The sequence below is a fragment of the Athene noctua genome, chromosome 4 (genome assembly GCF_965140245.1).
Source record: "Athene noctua chromosome 4, bAthNoc1.hap1.1, whole genome shotgun sequence".
Taxonomy (NCBI): domain Eukaryota; kingdom Metazoa; phylum Chordata; class Aves; order Strigiformes; family Strigidae; genus Athene; species Athene noctua.
In genome coordinates this window covers 32,098,323-32,114,361 of record NC_134040.1, presented here as the reverse complement: position 1 = coordinate 32,114,361, position 16,039 = coordinate 32,098,323, and the positions used below count along the sequence as shown (strand labels likewise).

At 43.7% G+C, this 16,039-nt stretch overlaps 1 protein-coding gene across 8 annotated transcripts in view; it reads right to left on the bottom strand.

Annotated features, from left to right (window-relative positions):
* The window catches only part of TRMT9B (tRNA methyltransferase 9B (putative)), a 141,868-nt gene that overhangs the window by 68,742 nt on the left and 57,087 nt on the right, over positions 1-16,039 (bottom strand). The window lies entirely within an intron of this gene.

Genomic DNA, 16,039 nt, shown 5'->3' with positions numbered 1-16,039 from the left:
TTGACAGCCAAGTGTCAATGCTCAGTGTGTTTCCCTCACCCTTTCCAGAAATACCCTTTGGATCAAAGCTTGCTAAGAAAGGATCCATGCCCTGGCAGGTATACCCAGAAACAATGCCTATCTACAGCTTCCCCCACAAATGGGAGCTTTTGTACTTGGCACAGCTGTAAGCCTCCCTCACCTAGCCTCTGGTGTCAGCTGAGAAGTTATCCTTCCAAACCTCCATTTGTGCACGTATTCATTAAAAAAGGAAAAGATCTTAAGTTTCCACTGTATTGGGTATAAATGGTAAAGTTCTGATAGTGGGATGGGGATACTGGGGTGGTCTTTGTGGGAAAAGGTCAGTGACTGCCCTGTGCCAGTTACATTTGGCTTCATAACAGACCTAATGCAGGCCACAGCTAAGCCACTCAGAGGAGTCTGTTGCACCTCTGTGAAAGAGGTCAGGAAACACCAGAGAGAGAGAGAGGGAACAAGAAACAGCAGACGGAATGAGAGAATAACAAGGCCAGTGGAGAAGGAGGTGCACCACAGTCCCCTGAAGGGACTGCAGCCCGTGGAGGAACTACATCTGAGCAGGCACACCCCAAAGGTACTCCAGCTCATGAAGGACCTGTGCTGGACCACAGGAAATGAGGGAGAAAGAAGGGTCAAGCAGAGAAAGTGCTGCATCCTGACCCCAACCCCCTGTACCCCCTGTCACCTCACTGAAGAGAATGAGTGTAACCTGTTAATAAGGTGTGAGGACAGGTGCCTGGAGTGCAGGAGTGGAGACTAGAAGCAGGGAGAGAGGTGTCTGAAGTGAAGTTGAGCTTGGGAAAGGAAGAGGGGTATTGTGCAAGTTTAGCTCCTGCCGGAATCGGGGAGCACGTTGCCGTTGCCCCTCCCCCACCTGCAGCCGGTCGGGCTGGAAGTTAGGCACAGACCCGGGCTAAAATAACAAGGAATTTAATACAACAGAGTGATAGAACAATCTGAACAACAACAGTAACAATGATAATAACAATGAACAGCAATAACAGTGAACAAGATAAAAGATATACAGAGAAATACCACTAGATGGTTTATGGACAAAGGATTCCCGCCACCCTGACCACCAAAGAGCAAGGTGAAAAAGGTCCCGCCCCTGGACCTGACACCAGCATGGTATGAATAACCCGGCTGGAGATCCCTTCCCCCTCTCTCTCTGTTGGGAAGCTTAACCCTATCCTAGCTGAACCAGGACATAATCCACCCCTTTATTCTATACCATCTGCGTCATGTCCAGCTGCCATTTAGCAGTTAAAAATAACAAAGTAATAATTTACACAGGCACAGCATATTCTACGGCATGTTCTCACCCAGAATCAAGTCCCCCTGTGGTACGCATCGGACCTCTCCATTGTCCTGCATCACCCACCAGGTGCACCCAGGTCCTTGGGCAAAAGCAATCCCGTGGATGGGTTTGCCTTTACCTTTGCCTGGTGCAGGGCTAAACCAGACCATTTTCCCCAATATATTCCTCATGCGCACCACAGGGACTTTATCCCCATCTACAGCACGTGGAGGTTTCGACTGAGCTGGGCAAGCTCGACTGGCAGATCCTCTTGTGTTGACTAGGCAGATGGCCTTTGCTAGATGCATGTCCCAGTCTTTGAAGGTCCCACCTCCCAGTGCTTTCAATGTGGTTTTTAACAGTCCATTGTAGCACTCGATTTTTCCAGAGGCTGGTGCGTGGTAGGGGATATGGTAGACCCACTCGATGCCATGTTCTTCTGCCCAGGCATTTATGAGGTTGTTTTGCAAGTGGGTCCCGTTGTCTGACTCAATTCTCTCTGGGGTGCCGTGTCGCCACAGGACTTGGGTTTCAAGGCCCAGGATGGTGTTTCGGGCGGTGGCGTGGGGTGCTGGGTAAGCTTCCAACCATCCAGTGGTTACTTCCACCATTGTGAGCACGTGGCGCTTCCTGTGGCGGGTCTGTGGCAGTGTGATGTAGTCGATCTGCCAGCCCTCTCCATATCTATATTTCAGCCATCGCTCTCCATTTCTCTGGGGCTTCACCCGCTTGGCATGTTTCATTGTGGCACATGTCTCACGCCCATGGATGATCTCTGCAATGGTGTCAATAGTAAGGTCCACCCCTCGATCTCGAGCCCACCTGTATGTTGCATCCCTACCTTGGTGGCCTGAGGTCTCGTGGGCCCACCGGGCTATGAACAGTTCACCTTCGCGCTGCCAGTCCAAGTCCACCTGAGCCACTCTGATCTTAGCAGCTTGGTCTGCCTGCTGGTTGTGTTGATGTTCATCAGTGGCCCGACTCTTGGGTACATGGGCACCCACATGGCGCACCTTCACAGCGAGGTTTTCCACACGGGCTGCAATTCCTGCCGCACTTCAGCAGCCCAGATGGTCTTACCCTTACGTTGCCAGTTGTTCTGCTTCCATTGCTGCAGCCATGTCCACAGGGTATTCGCCACTGCCCACGAGTCGGTGTAGAGGTAGAGCCTTGGCCACTTCTCCAGCTCAGCAATATCCAAAGCAAGCTGAACGGCTTTCACCTCTGCAAACTGGCTCGATTCACCCTGTCCCTCAGCAGCTTCAGTGACCCGTCGTGTGGGACTCCATACAGCAGCCTTCCATCGTCGATGTTTTCCCACAATGCGACAAGACCCATCAGTGAACAGGGCATATCGCTTCTCCTCATCCGGCAGCTCGTTATATGGTGGGGCCTCCTTAGCACGTGTCACCTCCTGTTCTGGTGACATCCCGGAATCTTTCCTCTCTGGCCAGTTTGCAATCACCTCTAGTATCCCTGGGAGGCTAGGGTTCCCTATTGGAGCCCGTTGTGTTATCAATGCAACCCATTTACTCCACGTGGCATCGGTTGCATGATGCGTGGAGGAGGCTTTTCCTCTGAACATCCACCCCAGCACCGGCAGTCGGGGTGCCAGGAGGAGCTGTGTTTCAGTGCCGACCACTTCTGAGGCAGCCCGAACTCCTTCGTACGCTGCCAGTATCTCCTTCTCAGTTGGTGTGTAATTAGCTTCAGAGCCTTTGTATCCCCAGCTTCAAAAGCCTAGAGCTCGGCCTCGGGTTTCCCCAGGTGCTCTCTGCCAGGGGCTCCAGGTAGGGCCATTTTCCCCGGCTGCGGTGTAGAGCATGTTCTTAACCTCCTGCCCTTCCCGGACTGGCCCAAGGGCTACTGCTTGGGCAATCTCCCACTTAATTTGTTCAAAGGATTGTTGTTGCTCAGGGCCCCATTCAAAATCGTTCTTCTTGCGGGTTACATGGTAGAGAGGGCTCACAATCAGGCTGTAGTTCGGGATGTGCATCCTCCAAAACCCCACAGCGCCCAGAAAAGACTGAGTCTCCTTCTTAGAGGTTGGTGGGGTCATGGCTGTTATCTTGTTTATCACCTCCATTGGGATGTGGCGACGCCCATCTTGCCATTTTATTGCTAGGAATTGAATTTCCCTTGCAGGCCCCTTAACTTTCTTTTGCTTAATGGCAAAGCCGGCCTTCAGGAGTATCTCAATGATTTTCTTCCCTTTCTCAAAGACTTCCTCAGCTGTGTTCCCCCATACAATGATGTCATCAATATACTGCAGGTGTTCTGAGGCCCCACCTTTCTCCAGTGCAGTATGGACCAGTCCATGGCAAATGGTGGAACTGTGGTTCCACCCCTGGGGCAATCGATTCCAGGTGTACTGGATGCCTCTCCAAGTGAATGCAAACTGTGGCCTGCACTCTGGTGCTATCGGAATGGAGAAGAACGCGTTAGCAATGTCAGTTGTGGCGTACCACTTGGCTGCCTTCGACTCCAGTTCATGCTGGAGCTCTAGCATGTCCGGCACTGCAGCACTCATCGCTGGCGTAACTTCATTCAGGCCACGATAGTCCACAGTTAGCCTCCATTCGCCATTAGGCTTTCTCACTGGCCATATAGGACTGTTGAAGGGTGAGTGAGTTTTGCTGATCACCTTCTGGCTTTCTAGTTGGCAGATCAGCTGATGGATGGGGACCAGGGAATCTCGGTTGGTGCGGTACTGCCGGTGGTGCACCGTCCTGGTAGCAATTGGCACTCGCTGCTCCTCAACCTTAAGCCGCCCCACCACTGAGGGATCCTCTGAGAGGCCGGGTAAGGTGGACAACTGTTCAACCTCCTCCAGGGCAGCTGCACCAAAAGCCCACCGGTACCCTTTTGGGTCTTTGAAGTTCCCTCTCCTGAGGTAGTCTATGCCCAGGATGCACGGGGCATCTGGGCCAAACACAATGGGGTGCTTATGCCAGTCCCTCCCAGTCAGGCTCACTTCAGCTTCCAATACGGTCAGCTGCTGGGATCCCCCTGTCACTCCAGAGATGCAAATGGATTCAACCCCACTGTAGCTCGATGGCATCAGGGTGCACTGTGCACCAGTGTCCACCAAAGCCTTATACTCTTGTGGGTCTGACGTGCCAGGCCATCGGATCCACACTGTCCAGTAAATCCGATTATCCCTTTCCTCCACCTGGCTGGAGGCAGGGCCCCTCTAATCCTGCTCATCATCACTCACTTCTTGCAAGAATGATTTACTGGTCCCCTCAAGAGGGTCAGACATAACGTTCACCATTCTGTTCTGTCTGGGGGATTTCTGACTGTACACTGGAGCTGCGCTCCTCTTGGAGCACTCCCCTTTTGTGATGGTCTTCCCTTTCAGCTGATCTACTCGTGCAGCTAGGGCAGCAGTGGGCTGTCCATCCCACCTCCTCATGTTTTCTCCATGGTCGCGGAGGAAAAACCACAGGGTGCCTCGTGGTGTGTACCTTCTGCTGCCTTTCTCTTGGATGGGGAAACGTTTACTTCTAATGGCTGAGACATTAGCCCGTGTAGGTGGAACGTAGGACATGTCCTCTTCCACTTTCTGGAGCCTCTGAGACAGTTCCTCCACAGCTGAGACCAGGGAATGGTGAGATGAAGGGAGTTTTCCCTCATATTGCCAGAGCTTGCCAACCACTTTATCCGCTGTTAAGAGTCTGGGTGTCTGTCCACCAGGACACTATTGCCAATGCTTTTGAGTGCGCTTCTGGTGCGCTCTTCAGGAACTTTCGCCACATCAGGTGTGTGCAGGGGGCCTGATCTGGGTCCATGGGCAACTGCTCATTATTCAGATCACCATAGATCATCTCAAACACAGCCAGTTCCCTGAGGTTCTGGATGCCTTTCTCAATGCTGGTCCATTTGCTTAGCTGACATAAGATATCATCCTTGTAGGGGTGCCTCTCCCTTACACTGAGCAGGGGTCGCTTCCAAAGGCTGAGGATTTGAGCTTGCTTCCCTATTTCCCTATCAATGCCAGCGTCCTCGGCTAAAGACCCCAGCTGCTTGGCCTCTCTCCCCTCCATCTCAAAAGCACTGGCTCCATTGTCGCAGCATCGGAGCAGCCAGGTGCAAATCTGCTCACCTCCCAGGCGGCCGAAATCTCTCCACATATCTCGCAGCTCTGTCGGGGACAGAGATCGGATGATCACATCTGGTCCTTCCTCCTGTTCCCCTGATGGGCCTGGCTCATTCTCATCCCTCACTCTGCGAACAGACTTTCCGGTATATTTTGTTTTCTGTACTGGGGCGACTGGCACTGGCACTGCCTGGCTCTCTGGCCCAGTCTGTGTGCTGGTGGAGGCGACTGGCACTGGCACTGCCTGGCTCTCTGGCCCAGTTTGCGTGCTGGTGGAGGCAACTGAGACTGGCTCTGCCTGTGCCCCCGGTTCAGATATTGTTTGTGTGGCCTTTTCTTCCATTTGAGGGCAGCGGGTGGTATTAAAGAGGACATGGTATGCATGGGCAAGTCCCCAACACATTGCAGCGATTTGTGTCTCCTGGGTTTTGCCCGTTTGGTAACACACCCTTTCTAAGCACTCCATCAGCTTCTCAGGGCTCTGCATTTGCTCAGGAGTGAAGTTCCAAAGCATTGGGGGTGCCCACCCACTCAGGCCTTTGCCCATCTTTTCCCACACCCCTTGCCACTCACTATCATCTGACCTCAGGGCAGGTTTCTGGGCACTGCTATTGTTAGAGAAATATCATATGGCCAAAACCGAAATCAGGCAGGCATTCAGAAGGCATAGTGCTGCAATCACAGTGGCCTGCAGGCTCCAAGGATAATTTAAACTCTCCAAAACCGAGAGGATCTCTTCCCCTGGCTCACCCACAACGGGGGTGGTACCCCTAACAAAAGCCCAAACGCCAAACAGGTACTGGCCCGCCCCCCCGCACAGCGATAGAAAGGCATTATTAGCATTCAACAGCCAGTATAACAACATAAGACCTTTTGCACATCTTCCACTGATAACAAACGCCACCACTGGGATTATACACTGGATATAAGGATTAATCCAGCCCCACCATGCAAGCAAATGGGCCAGCATTGCAAACATTTTCTTATCAAATAAACACGAATACAAACAGAAAGATTACACCCAACAGATTGCTCTATCACACTCTGGTCAGGGTCTGCCCCACGTTGGTGCGCCAATTTTAAATGTGCAAGTTTAGCTCCTGCCGGAATCGGGGAGCACGTTGCCGTTGCCCCTCCCCCACCCGCGGCCGGTCGGGCTGGAAGTTAGGCACAGACCCGGGCTAAAATAACAAGGAGTTTAATACAACAGAGTGATAGAACAATCTGAACAACAACAGTAACAACGATAATAACAATGAACAGCAATAACAGTGAACAAGATAAAAGATATACAGAGAAATACCGCTAGATGGTTTACGGACAAAGGATTCCCGCCACCAAGCCCGCCAAAGAGCAAGGTGAAAAAGGTTCCGCCCCTGGACCTGACACCAGCATGGTATGAATAACCCTGCTGGAGATCCCTTCCCCCTCTCTCTCTGTTGGGAAGCTTAACCCTATCCTAGCTGAACCAGGACAGGTATTTTCTCCCTAAGTGTTTCAATGTTTGGGGGGTTTGTTTCCGAATACCTGAATCAGGAATTAAATATTTATGTTAATTGGCAATAAATTAAGTTAAATTCCTCATGTCAAGTCTCATTTGTCCATGATAGTACTTGGCAAGTGATTTCCCTGTCTTTACTTGGACCCACAAGTCTTCTCACTCCTATTCTTTCTATTTTCTCCTCCCGTCTGGGTGAGGGACTGTGTGGTGTGCTTGGCTGCAAGCCAGGGCCAACTCCATTATGCCACAAACAGCAGGTTCCAGATTTCTGGGTTTCTGGCAAGACCTGTGCACTATGGTGAACCCAGGCTTGTTGCCTACTCTGAATTTCTGAAGAACATAAGAGGAAAACTTGAAAACAACAAGGGGGTCTTGGGTACATATCAGGGAACTGAGAATAATGAAGCTAAGTCCAGCCTCTCTGAGCCAAGACAGGCCTCAGTATAATGCTGCTAATCATCACAGCAGAAGTACAGGGAAGTGGTAAGTCATGATGGTCTCTGATGTAACCCTGCACAAATATATTTGACCTTGTGGCAAGATAAGGACTAACCAAATGGCTGGTCACAAGTGTGAGACCTTAGTATACCTACAAAATCACAGAGGAAATGCTAAACTAAAATAAATCAATTTAACAAATTGCTGACTGTAGGCCATTAAAAAAATACAGGAAAATATTGCAATAATGGTGCAGTTAAGACAGCTGTGGCATGAGGGCAGAGAGATGGTTTCATGGAATCAGCACTGCAAGGAAACCACTGTAGGATAAGACACCGTGACCAGAGGACACAGGGACCAGTTGTCTTTAGACTGAACTGACTCAACAGAAGTAATGAATAATAATCTCTCTGAGAATGTAAAGAAGTACATACCGAGATGTACAGATGGTCAGAGGTCACAGGACCTTGAGGGTATAAAAAGGAGAACTTAAAGACTACCAAGGTAGGATCAGCAGAAGAGGATCAGTATTAAAAGTCCCAGCATCTAAGAATCGATGGTTACAGTGACAAACAGCCACCTAGGTCCTCTCAGCATACCAGCTGGGACATCCCAGCACTCTTGTGCCCAGAGAGTGCGCTCTCAGGGCCAAGAGAGGAGTATTCAGGACCTTAGTGGATTGCAACACCTCAGGGATTTGCTGCCATAACCATAACACCGTGCTGCTCCTGGCCCAGAAACTAATGCTGCTAATGTCTGTTACAGCTAAACAATGCCATTTTCATAGTTATTTCATAAATTGTTTTAGTTATCCGATGTCACTACCATAGTTATCTCACAGTTACCTCATTTGTTCTCCCTTAAGTATTGCATAGTTAAACGTTGCTAAGACATAACTGCATCTGTTACTGCCATACTTGAGTTCTCATATTTACACACTACAGTCTACATAAGCTGTTAAAAATGTTGGGGGAGAGGCAAGTCGGCATTGGCCTGTCAGCACTGCGCGGCTGTGGGAGAGAGGTGGGTTGGCATCGGCCTGTCAGCTCTGCACAGCCCCTGAGAAGCAGCAAGGCTTTGATGAGAAACAGGCCTTGGGAGAAAGATAAGAAACTGCTGAGTTGTGCCAAGGTGGCAGGGAAAAACAACAGACAACTGCAACACTGAACTACGGAAAAGTCCTGAACTGTGAGAAGTTACCACTGCGTGAACAAGAAGTTGATTGGTCTGCACAGCGCATGTTAGAGTGGTCTTATGCTGATAGGGGAAAAAGTTGATAGCTGTGTAATTGCTGATTGCTAATTATGAAGTAAGAGCTTTAGCAAGAGCGTAAGTATGTACTATTGTAAGAGAAAAAAGAAGAATAAAGAAATAAGATGGATCTTGCCCTGCAGAAAGAAAGAACACCACTCTGACTCGTTATTTTGGCCACTACAAAAAATCATCATATATATAGCACATAGTCAGTCTCTTCCCTTGCTGGATATCACTGCTACATGTCCCTGTTCTTCCCCAGTAACAAAGAAGCATCCAGCGGGTGAGAGAATATGGGCACCGGTGCATGCAGTGATGTTTTCAGCTATGCTGTGTAGACCATTGAGATAGGCTAGGAGACTTGGCATTCTAGGTGGAGGCATTTATGAATGCAGAACATCAGTACCACACATATATGGGCCCTGGAAGGCACATTAAGGACTAGATACACTTGAAGGAATACCAGGGGGGTGCTCTCACGGAAAGACTAAATATGTTCATGTGACCAATACATTTGGAGAGCTGGGGAGCTTGGCCTTCAATGCCCTGACAAGGCTATATGCCTATAGAACACAGTAGTTGCACACCTCATTTACGAGAAATAAATTCCATTCCAGTAAGTTTCCATCAGAGCAAATAGCTATGAGAACCATTTTGCTAAAAAAGAAGTTGTATTTTCATATTGTTACTATTTCATGAAGGGCAATCTTCCTTTATTTTCATGGATTTGCTTGTCCAGCATTCCTATTTTTGTGTCAGTTAATTCCCATTTATTATACCACCAGTTATCTCAGACAGCTGCTTTTCCCCACACTCTATGTAGTGTGCGCCAACGCTGATAAAAAGGCAGCACGTGTGTGGAGGAAGCAGCAAAGGAATACTTCTGACGTCTGAGACTGCTAATGAGACCAACAAATAGCACAGTTTATGTAGGCAGCTTAGTGAAGCAGACTTTTCTAAAAACATTTGGTTTGGATTCAACCTTGGCTAAGAGTAACTAGAACTTATTGTCATCCAACAGCTCTTCTGTAATCGAAACCTGGCAAAGCATTTAGTTCAGGTGAGTTATTTCCAAAGTGCAGGGATCCAATTCATGCAGAATGCTGCCACACAGTCTAATTGGCCCCTTTTTGATCATCTCAGAAAAGAACTAGGAAAAGCATCAGAAATGTGTTCTGACGTCTAAGTTTTCTGACAAAGAAGAGCTAAGACATGAAAATGTGGAAAATTTTTATGGGATTCTAGCTCCTGGATCTATCATTCTTTAAGGTAAATTCACTGAAATGTACATGAGCCTTAATGACAATTCTGTTACTTCATTTTGCATGTTAAATATATCTTTCTCTGAAAATTCCTGGTACTTCTATTTGTACTGAGATGATGGAAAATCTATGTCCTGCACTGTTAGAAAATCTGTTCATTTCTGAGAAGTCTTGTTAAACTGACACAGTAACAGTTCTCAGTAAGTCACAGCTCAAGGCTCTCATTGGCTTATTATTATTTTATGTAGCCTTACTATTTCATAAATATGGAATAGCTGCTTCTTTCTATAACTGATTAAAGAATGTTATATGGGTCTTAGGAAGATGGAGAGATAATATATAAGCTAATCAGGAATTTTTCTCTTGAAAAATTGTCCCATATTATCAAAAGTTACTTGTGTCATTTCAAAGAAATTCTGCTTCAGAAATGACAAGAATTATTCACATTTTCATTCTGGGTTAAATTTTAAAACTTTCTAGGTTTGTCTCACCTCACAATGGCAAAACTTTGCAAAGTTGCTACATTTGCCATAATACAGAAAATTTAAGTTCTACCCAGCACCACAAATAAAAACAACTTTGCTGAATTATTGAATGACTGTAAGAAGTTGAGGAAGAAGCTGGTAGCTGTGTGACATATACCTATCACTATCTTTAAAAAGCTCCTTTCACAGAAGAAATTTATGCTCTGAGCACCATAAATATGTGCTACCTTAACAAATATTACCAAACCTTATTATATAAAAGAAATATACTAATTATCTGCGTATGGACAGTAATAAACTATGTATCCATACAAGTTTGAATGGCTGACATAATATAAAACCTAAGTTTGTGACATTTAAACTACAGAATGTTAAAACATAAAACACCAATGAAGTCACAAAATTAATCTCTATTAATCTAAAATTATATAATATTAGTATTCACAGAGCTGCTTTCCTCCCAAAATTAATTTTTTGGGAACTAACATGTACAGACCTGTGAAGCTCATCTAACAATGAAACATGACAAATTCAGTCCTATTTCTTCCTTTTGTTGATCCAATCTCTTGTTTATGGACTTCCCGACCTCTGAAAAGGTGTGGATTGATTGTGGTATTATGTGTCTAAGGGAAAAAAGCACCCTCACGTCTCAAACACTGGGTGTATTTGGTTTGCCTTGTAAAGCTACTTCTCTTTTCTTCAATTAGTATTCCTGATAACAGAAATATATTACAAAATATATATATATATAAATTTACATGAATTTTATTCAAGATAATGATAAAAAAAGTATGAAAGAGGGCTTCTGTCACTGAATGCAGATGACAACTAAATATAAATGATCATTTGAAAAGATGGTCTCTAGGTAAGTAGTTCTGTGCTTTTTTTAAGCCTGAGGAAACAGATCTATCCTGCAACTTGTCAGAACACCAGTGAATACTGATACAAGTATTTCTGTTCATTTAAACAGCATAAATGAAAAATCATGTGAAGGGAATGAGCTGAGCTGAAGAAAATGATGCATTATTCATGCAGCTAACAACACTTACGCCTAGTATAAATTGAAAACTAAAGTGCAAATCTAGGACACTAAGAAGATTTTCAATCATGCTGAGTTATATTTAAATTCAATCTATGCCAGAAATTCTGAGTTCATTTCATGTTTTCACATCAGTACAGAAGCATTTCATGGTGTAAAACTTCCTTTCACTGGCTATACTTTGGGAAACATAAATTACAAATGTAGCAGTTTTTGCAAATAAATGGTGAAAAATGCTAGGTGGGTTTAACTTGAGATGTAGTGGGCATGAAATTAAGTGAAATGTACAGGCACCAGTGACTAGTTTAATTCCATCTGACATACTCCTGAAGAAAAATATTTAAATCAAAACAAAACTGAAAAATGAGCAAGTTTTCCAAGTGAGAAGCAAAGGTTGTACATGCAGTTCTATTTTCTTTAATGAAACATCCATATAACACCATTTCTGATATGCTCTATTAACTCAAAACTGTGAAAGGAAGACAATAACTTCTAGAACATGATAACTGGGGGTTTGTAATCCATGTTGTTCTAATCTCTCAGCAATTTTTATTTTCAAACTATGAAAATCATGCTGAACTCCTACACCAAGCCACTGAAAAAGATAACTGACATTTGCAAAGTAGAAAATCTTCTTTTTTCCATAATCTGGCCTCTATAACGATATTTTTCCCAAAGATACCTAGAAACTTCATCCCTAACTTCACTTAGTCTTAACTACCCAAGAAACACATGTCTAGAAAAAAATAAAGAGAGCATATACAGCTACTGTCATGAAAGGAGCATTTCATTCAGTGGGAGAATCTGCAAATTAAGGAAAGTAACTTCACCTCTCTAAATTTGCCTCTTTCTAACCCTGTTAGACTTTCTTATCTGAATGTTAAGACCGTTTGAAGGTAGAGGTGAGCTATTATAGCACCTATGACATTATAGCTCTTGTTTCAGTTGGAATCTACTGGCACAACTACAAAATAATTTTTATCAAATACAAGCAGTTCAGCCATTTTCTCTCCTTTCAAGCCTATGAAACAAGAGGACCACGTAAGTAAGAAACCTGAAACAGCAGTTCTTTTTCTTACTCTAAATGTATCACAGTTTGCAATCAACCTCAACAGGCCTTTGCTTTCTGATACTCATTCCCAGATATGTGTGCATAGCACAGTGGAGCAGAACACCCAGCCACCTTAGATGCAGCATGAGATACTTTAGTATAACACTGTACCTGGACTAACTGTTTGCTGTCACATAAACTATCACTACTTTGGTAAGGAGAGGGAGAATATGTATCTATGGTGTGTTTTTTCCCCTGAACAAGTCAATTAAGCTTTATGTAATTGCCACTAGGAAATGGCAATCCTGCCTATGAAAAATCTGCAAACAGATCCAGAAGTACTAATATCAGACTGGAAATTATTTTTCTTTTGAGATTTTCCAGTCCTTAGAGAGTAAAGCAGTTGTATCTGAGAAGATATTTTATTTACTACTATGCTGTTCCTCAGAGAATTGAACAAGAACTCTGAAAGAACATGAATGAGACCAGGGCTCCTGAGGCTGGAAAGGATTCAAACCCTGCTCCAGATGACTTTGCACATGGAGCTGGTTACAGTTTATCTCCCAAGGAGTGTTAGGTAAAAGGTCTGAGTCAAAAAATGTGTTATAGTTCCACAACAGTGAAGTATACAATAGCCAGATTTGAGCACCTTATAGTAGATTAGAGTCATTCACACTTTGAGTGACGTGAACAGGCAACTCTGAATTTCTCTTGTATAGACAATGACTACACAATTGAGTCCCATTTCTGAATCTATTTCAGATCTGGAAGGATGTGGTGAAAATATTGTTCCATGTTTTGCATTCTAAACAACGCCTACAACAAATTGAGCCTGGCCAAAGTCTGTTTGCAACAGCAAATATAATACTAGTTGATCGAAGGTTTAAGGCTTTAACAGCTTCCTCACCCCCAAAGAAAAGCACATACTGGGGTAATATGATTACAGAACTTCCATCAGCTAGCACAGCATTCAGACAAGCACATTATTGGCAGCAGCTGTTCAAACAAGTACTCACCTCACTGTGCTCACCATATCCCAGCAATTGAAGGAGTGAGAAATTATGTCAATGAAATCAGCCTTTTCTGAAAACTTGCATAGTGTGCTTCCATATCAGTCCAACTACTCGGTGAGCAATTAAAGTGAGGCTATTTGATCATTGGAAAGAAATTTTAATAGTCTGGATATTACCAAGTTAGCACTTAAACCACTAACCTGACAAATTACTAGGAATTTCACCAAGTTACCATCCAACCTAAAATAGGTGAAGATTACAGCAGTAAACCACTAAACTAAGGCTTTTATGATAATTAATCTGTCACAATTTAATTATGCACATACATATAAGCCTACTGTCCAACAAAACAGAAAAGAACAAAGTCTAACAAAGCAGAGGCTTAGCAGCTTCTCTCAGGGAGTTTTCTCTAAGGCTGTTTCTCTTCGTTTTGCTTGATTCGGTATCTTTCTCATCTTCCTGCCTTAGAAAAGATTTATACTTGTTGGCCTGCTGTCCCAGCATGTAAAGAATTACAACCTAAAGCATCTCATGATTATGTAGATAAATTACACAGTAACAATTAAATGTACTTGAATGGATTAGAACTTTCAGTAATAATATTAAAACTCATTTAATAGAGAACCACCTACAACAAAAAAAAAAGGGAGCCATAAAGATGGCCATAAAAATGCACCAAACTACCTGAAAGATCATGGGTTAAGTTGGTAAGAAAATAGTTTATGCCACAGCTTTTTAAAACAAATAGCTATATGAAAATACTCAGTATGAATACACAGATTATTACATGTAATAAATGGCAAATGTCCTGTATTCAGAACTTACATCAGCTATGTCTAATTTACAACAATTGACTTATAGTCTGGGCTTTACACATCCCTCCACAAGAGGGAGAATATAAAAATCATCATTTGTGCTTTTTTTGGCATAGGTTTCTACCATAGACATATGGTAGAAAAACAAATACTTGAAAACTCTCATATTCTTCTACTTCTGCACACTCTCCTGTTTTGTAATCACAATGCATGTATAGCTATATAATTTCTTAATCCTGATTTCCCATTCTACACATATAAGTATGGCAGTGACATATTCCAGTATTATTTGAAATCTTGATCTCAGTTTTGATGCAGCTTCCTTATTAATTTTATATCAGAAAAAGGTGTTTATTCGCCATTTCTCACAACAGTGATGGAATTTTAAAATACCATTATCCTCTGAGATCTTCATACAGTGCCAATATAGTTCCAAGTAAGTCAACATAGCTGCTCATTAACATCATCTGAAGATCTGGCCCTTTCACGAGTTGTGAAAATTCAGTAGATCTAAACTTATGCCTCTTCATTGTTCATGGCCCTTACATGTCCCAGCTGCCATGATTCTGTGGGACCCACACAACAAGGTTTCATGCAAAACATTGCATACGCCATTCCTCGATCAGCTCATTACTATAGATATGCAAGAATAACGACCACAACAGAAAAACAGCAATAGTTTCATTGACAGTTTCAGTGGCCAGCAAGCTACATAGCTAGATCTGTCTGATTATTTGGAAACCTCAGGGCAGTCCTGAAGGTATTTTTGATGCCAAAATGAACCTTCAAACTACAACGGGACGAAAAATCTGAAAGGGAAGAAAACCAAATTAGAAATCCATCCCTCTTTCCTCTTTTTCCAAGTGTCCAAAATGGGCAATTGGATTAGTTCAATCAAAATTTTAAACTGAGAATTTCTTCAGGTCTTCTGAGTCTTGACCATTTTTCATTATAATTAAAACAAAACCACTTTTCAAAACAGCAATATTGTAAAGAAACTGAAAATTAAACAAGCTAAGAACACAACTCAGCAGAACCATCCTCTTTCAGAAAAAGCCTTCGGTTCTTATGAATGATTATTATCTGATGATAAAGCGTTTGCTATAGAATTCTATTTGACAGGAATTTCTATAACACAGTTTTGTCACTGCGGATGGAAATCTGGAATGATGGTAATGCAAACAGAAAATCTTCTAAGATGCCTTTTAAGGTACCATGGGGATCAGTTTCTTTCTAATTGCCAGGTGATGATATCTTACATGTTGTTTTATTTAAAATGTAGGCACATATGAATCACTTAAACAGAGGATCTTAGACCTAAATGTTTTTCCTTCTAGAAAAATAACTAGCTGCCAGTATTGTATGCTGGCTAGATATGCCAAATGCATCTGCCATTATCAACATTCTTCTGCTTCAGCAAATTACTTTATTAAATTTTCCAGGCCAGAGTTTACTCTATATGAAAAATGGATATACTTGATGCACTTCCAAATTGTTAACTGACACATTCTTTATGTTTCTTTAAAAGATTTCGAAGGACAAAGATACAGTGTACATCTTGAGATTGAAAAACTAGCAGAATTTTTCACTAGGCTGTTTTTGTTGAGTAAAACACACTACCATAGATTATTTCAGAGACTGAACACATCAATGGTTTGTCAGATGAAGACATAGGGTTGGGCTAGGAGGCTTGGAGGAGAGGAAAACGTACTGTGCAAGTATTTCCAGGTTCCAATGCCATTGGCTATATTTTACTCAGAGTCTCTC